The sequence below is a fragment of the Lepidochelys olivacea genome, assembly GCF_965140295.1.
Source record: "Lepidochelys olivacea isolate rLepOli2 genome assembly, chromosome: 9".
Taxonomy (NCBI): domain Eukaryota; kingdom Metazoa; phylum Chordata; order Testudines; family Cheloniidae; genus Lepidochelys; species Lepidochelys olivacea.
Window position 1 is genome coordinate 27699654 of NC_140419.1, and position 5605 is coordinate 27705258.

The window sequence follows — 5605 nt, forward strand, 5'->3', positions numbered from 1 at the left end:
CATTGTGTGGCGTGTTTAATTGATAGAGGTGCCCACATATTAAAGTTTAATTGTGTGAAATTATGGTGGCAGCTGTTGTTTTCAAAGTTGTTTTACTCTCTGTACATGTAAATTTTCTCTTGTGCTACTGTGAATTGAGACCACATTCTCACTCTTAAGTGTCATTTACATCAACTTTTAATCTGAATCAAATCAGAGGAAAGGATACCACATTATGGCCTGATTCTGTAAGCTCTCCACATGCAGAACTTCCATAGACATCAGTGAGAGTTCCACATGTAGAAGGTTTGCAGGATTGGGACGACAGTTTTATTATCCAGTTAGGCTATATAGAGAAAAAAACAGAAAATAAGCAGATTTAGATCTTTACACATGCTGCTTCTTCCTCCAGAAAGGGTCTGAGATCTAGCACATCACCTTCTTAGAGAATAGTAGAAATCTGACTTCCCTTTAATAGTGTAGCAGTGTCTGTGACCATATGGGACAATATACTATGTGCTCCAAAATGGAAGAAGAATCTGATATTCCAGGCAAAATGTTTCCTTCCTTTCTGTGATCTAGTTCATATGAGGAGGGGGGCTTCTGTACAACTTCTTGAGAATGCAAGCTAGTACTCCCAAATAATCCACCAGAACCAATAGTAGGATATGTATTAGTTTGTTTTGTGGAAATGAGGGTTTGTGAGATCATGGAAAGAACTCCCTGGAACTATTATTAATGACACAGTATAGTTCAGGGTCCTATTGGTGGATCTCACACTAGCGTAACTCCAATGACTTCAACTCATGACTCCAATAACTCCATAACTCCAGTGACTTCATTGAACTGATTTACACTGCTGTCGCAAGATCAGACTTAGGCTCTGGGTCTTCAGAAGGTAATGCCTAGGCTCTGCGTAGGACCAGTTAACCAAGAATTCTCAAAAGCAATTCACATTCCAATAGCCTAGCAATGCTTACAATGAAAAATGGCACGTTTTCCAAATTTTGCTGCAGAAGGCCCTTAGTTTAAGCATGACAGAATCACAACAATAATTTAAACAGAACTAAAATGTAAAGTGAAAACAAAGTCCTGGTTTGTAACAGTATTCATGAATCCAGATTAAATTTCCCTAACACTCTTTGTAAATCACACTGCACAATTCATGGTAGATGATTTAACACCTTTGTTGGAGAAATGAAGGTTCACTGGAATTAAGTGTATTTTATGAAGACTTGGTATACCAATTTACTCACATAGTTAAGACCTGAGACATCATTTAGTTCTTGTTAAATTAGTTGTGGGGGAGGTCCTTTCACTCTGGATTTTACGGTGCCTGGTTTTGGTGTTTTGCTGTATCTATTGCTTCGAATACAGAATACGTAACCCCTGCTGCCAAGAAGTTAGAAGTGTAATCCATTTAGACAATAAACTCAGATAGCTGATACTTGATCCAAAAACCAGATTAACTTCTTAAGGAAGCAAACCTGAAACATATTCTTGGAGACCGTTTTACCGGTGTGACTCTCTGATGGCTATAGCTCAGGGTTACAAAAAGAACACGCTAGCCATGCAGTAGTGCGTCAAGAAAAAAGAAAGTAGCATAGGTGCAAGGTCATGTCCTGTTCTGGAGTATATTAGATAACCCCACGGAAGCCAAGTGAACTTTTTATTAAAGAAGTGACCAGTAAGAAGAGAAGCTATGTAGTATGGAATTGGAAACAAGTCCTAGAACCACGTCTTCGGACGTCTCTGATCATACTTCTTGTCTGTCCAGCATTTTGACAACTGACAGAGAAATACTTTACAGACCAACAAAACTGATCATACTTGCTGCTCCGCTATGGCATATTCTTAAAGAGTTAGTTAATTCCAGCCGCAGAAGATAATACTGGTAACAGAGTATTTATCTGCTTATGAAGCTTTTTTTTTTTTTTTTAGTTTAACCCTTATCCTGCTGGCAACTCCCCCTGAAATGGAATTATTTCCATTTTAAAGACAAATGAGTTGAAAAGACTTGTAGGGATTGGCTTCACACTACAAACGTGTAGAGGCTAAAGCAGTAAACAGGGAGCCAGAATTCTATGGTCCATTCTTGGCTGTGCCATGGTCATGCTGTGTGCAGGTAGGCAAGTCATTTAGTCTCCCTGTGCCTCAGTTTCCCCATCTTTAAATAGGAATAATGCTTGCGTCTTTTTGTTATGGGGCTTAAGTAGTGTTTGTAAAGCAACTGATAATCATATGAAAGGTGCTGCCTAAAAACAAATAATGGCTAACTTTTATAAATTGATATTTAAACCAGAGGTGGCCAACCTGAGCCTGAGAAGGAGCAGCGCCTCCCACCCACCAGCAGCCCCACCAGTCAGCACCTCCCCCGCTCTCCCCGCACGTCCCAATCAGCTATTTTGTGGCATGTGGGAGACTCTGGGGGTGGGGGAGAAGGAGAAGGCAGGTTCAGAGGAGGGGGTAGAAAGGGGTGGAGTGGGGGCAGGGTTTGTGGTAGAGCCAGGGGTTGAGCAGTGAGCACCCCCCGGCACATTGGAAACTTGGCAGCTGTAGCTTCAGCCCGGAGTTGGTGCCTATACAAGGAGCCGCATATTAGCTTCTGAAGAGCCGCATGTGGCTCCGGAGCCACAGGTTGGCCACCCCTGATTTAAGCAGTCTTAAATTTCTAAGAAACTTACATTTCAAAACCATATAATTTTAAAAGTAGTTTTCATTCACTTACTTGCCAGGTTCTGAATTCAGGTTCTTTGGTATCTCCTGTCAGAGCTGATCCTATCGCAGTCACCTAAAACAATAGATAAAGAGATGTTAGACTTCTGTAATCAGTCAAATCCACACTGTCATGAATTCATCTCTTAGAGCAGGGGTGGGCAAACTTTTTGGCCTGAGGGCCACATTGGGGTGCGAAACTGTATGGAGGGCCAGGTGGGGAAGGCTGTGGTTCCCCAAATAGCCTGGCCCCCGCCCCCTATCCGACCCCTCCAACTTCCTGCCCCTTAACTGCCCCCCTCAGAACCCCAAACCCATCCAACCCCCCCTGCTCCTTGTCCCCTGACCACCCCCTCCCAGGATCCCCTGCCCCCTGGGATCCCGCCCCCTATCTAACCCCCTGCTCCCTGGCCCCTGACTGCCCCCCCGAACCTCTGCCCTATCCAACCGCCCCCTGTTCCCCATCCCCTGACCAACCCCCCCCCACACTGAACCTCCACTCCATCCAACCGCCTTCTGTCCACTGACTGCCCCCTGGGACTCCCTGCCCCATATCCAACCCCCCAGCCCCCTTACCATGCTGCTCAGAGCAGCATATCTGGCTGCTGAGCTGCCCAGCCAGAGCCAGACATGCTGCCACTCTGCCCTGCATGAGCACACAGCCCCGCCGCCCAGAGAGCTGCCCTCACAGCAGCTTGGCTGCTGGGGAACAGCAGGGGAGGAGCTCAGAGGCCGGGCAGGACGGTCCCGCGGGCCGTAGTTTGCCCACCTCTGTCTTAGAGGGTGAATAACAGTTAAATTCATGTAAAACTTTTCATATGGTGTTTTTATTTGTAACAAGTCAACATATATAATGTGTCTAATATTTAGCATGTATATGGGCTTGTCTTCCCTTCATTGTTAGCTTGAGCTATAAATCAAGTTTTGTAGCAACCCATTTCCCATCCACACACACATTCTAGTTCAAGAGATTTAAGATCCAGCTAGCTGGCCTGTGGAAGAGGGGAGATTGAAACTCAAGTGCTGCTGACACTAGATAGTAATGCAATGGGGATGGAACAGCTGCTAACCCAGTCACTCTGTGTAGGCCAAGTGTTGTTTTGCAGTACAATCACTCACTCCAGTGAGGCTGGTTCAAGTGGAGTAAGTCGAGGTAATTGACGACTATTGCAGTGAACCCCATCATACTGTACAAACCTCTAATCCTCAGCTCTTCTCTGTGTTGTATTCTGTTAGTGAAGAGCTCATGAATAGTTTTTTTTAAAGCATTGCAGCTGGTCTTCTAAGTGTATTTTCAGCTTGGTTGGTGGCCATTTTTACCATATCCAGGAGACTCTGATTATTTTGTGAGGAAATGCATGTTACATTTATACTGAAGCTGATCATGGAATTTGGCATCATTAGCAGACTGCATATTAATAATACAGTAGTGAATTTAGGACATTGCAGTGATTCAATAATTATTATCAAATTGATCAAAATTATGACCCCAAAGCCATGAAGGCATCCCTAATGAGGCTCAATAAAATTAATTGCTGGTAATTGTTACTACTTCACTACTGTAACCATTGCTTCCAAGGAAGGAGCTCTAAATGAGCAGTGGTTTTCTAGGCTGTGACTCTCTAGGGGAAAATCTCTTGCAGGTTTGATTCTATTTTACCTTTAAGGTTGTCTTAATGCCAATAAGTTACCAAAGTAAACTCTGCATCAGTGACTTTATTTATGGAACTTTGGGCTCCCTAATGGGGTAAGTGTTACTTTTGCATGTACACATCAGAAATGTACCTCCCCTCTGCTAGCACAAACTCCTCTTGTAATCCATAATTCCCTCCCATAAATGTGTGCCATTTCCAGATTGCTAGAACAGCTGCCATGCTCCCACCGATTTTCCTCATGTTCCTCCATACTACCTCATCCTTCCCTCCCAATCAGGTCTCCCCTACCCTATATCACAGTTCATCTTGAATCAATAAAATAGTCTTAATCCCAATTATAATTACCAGTGTATACCCCAGAACCTGTAATTTCTACGTCTACCAAATTTACAACATACATAGATACCCATTCACATAAGTTTTCCTAAACATTACAGGAAAACCACTGGCAACTGCTGTTTGCAATCTGACACTACACGTCGCTGTACAGAACACAGTAACGTCTAACCAATACATATGGTCAGAGTTAAGACTGCAGGTCTGTTTATGATGAGGGTGGGCTGTGGTTGCAAGGGAGGTGTGGTGGAGGTTTAGAAAGAGAACAAATGAATGGAGTGCAGATGGAGTTTTAAATGATGTAACTGCTTGGCCATCATACCTAATGTAAAAAGCAAAGAACTAACAACCTTAATTCTAAATAAGCACAATTTTGTGTATGGGTATTGGTTTAAACTTATACCACTTAGCACTGTCCAATTGAAGCAATATTTAGGGTATGTCTACACTATGAAATTAGGTCGATTTTACAGAAGTAAATTTTTAGAAACTGGTTTTATACAGTCAATTGCGTATGACCACACTAAGTGCATTAAGTCGGCAAAGTGAGTCCTCATTACCGTGGCTAACATCGACTTACGGAGCGGTGCACTGTGGGTAGCTATCCCACAGTTCCCGCAGTCGCCGCTGTCCGTTGGAATTCTGGGTTAAGCTTCCAATGCCTGATGGGGCAAAAACATTGTCGCAGGTGGTTTTGGGTACATGTCGTCAGGTGCCCCTCCCTCCCTCCCTCTCTCCGTGAAAGCAATGGCAGACAATCGTTTCATGCCTTTTTTCCTGGGTTACCCATGCAGGCACCATACCATGGCAAGCATGGAGCCCACTCAGCTCACTGTCACCCTACGTCTCCTGGGTGCTGCTGGCAGACGTGGTACTGCATTGCTACACAGCAGCAGCTCCTTGCCTTCACGGCAGATGGT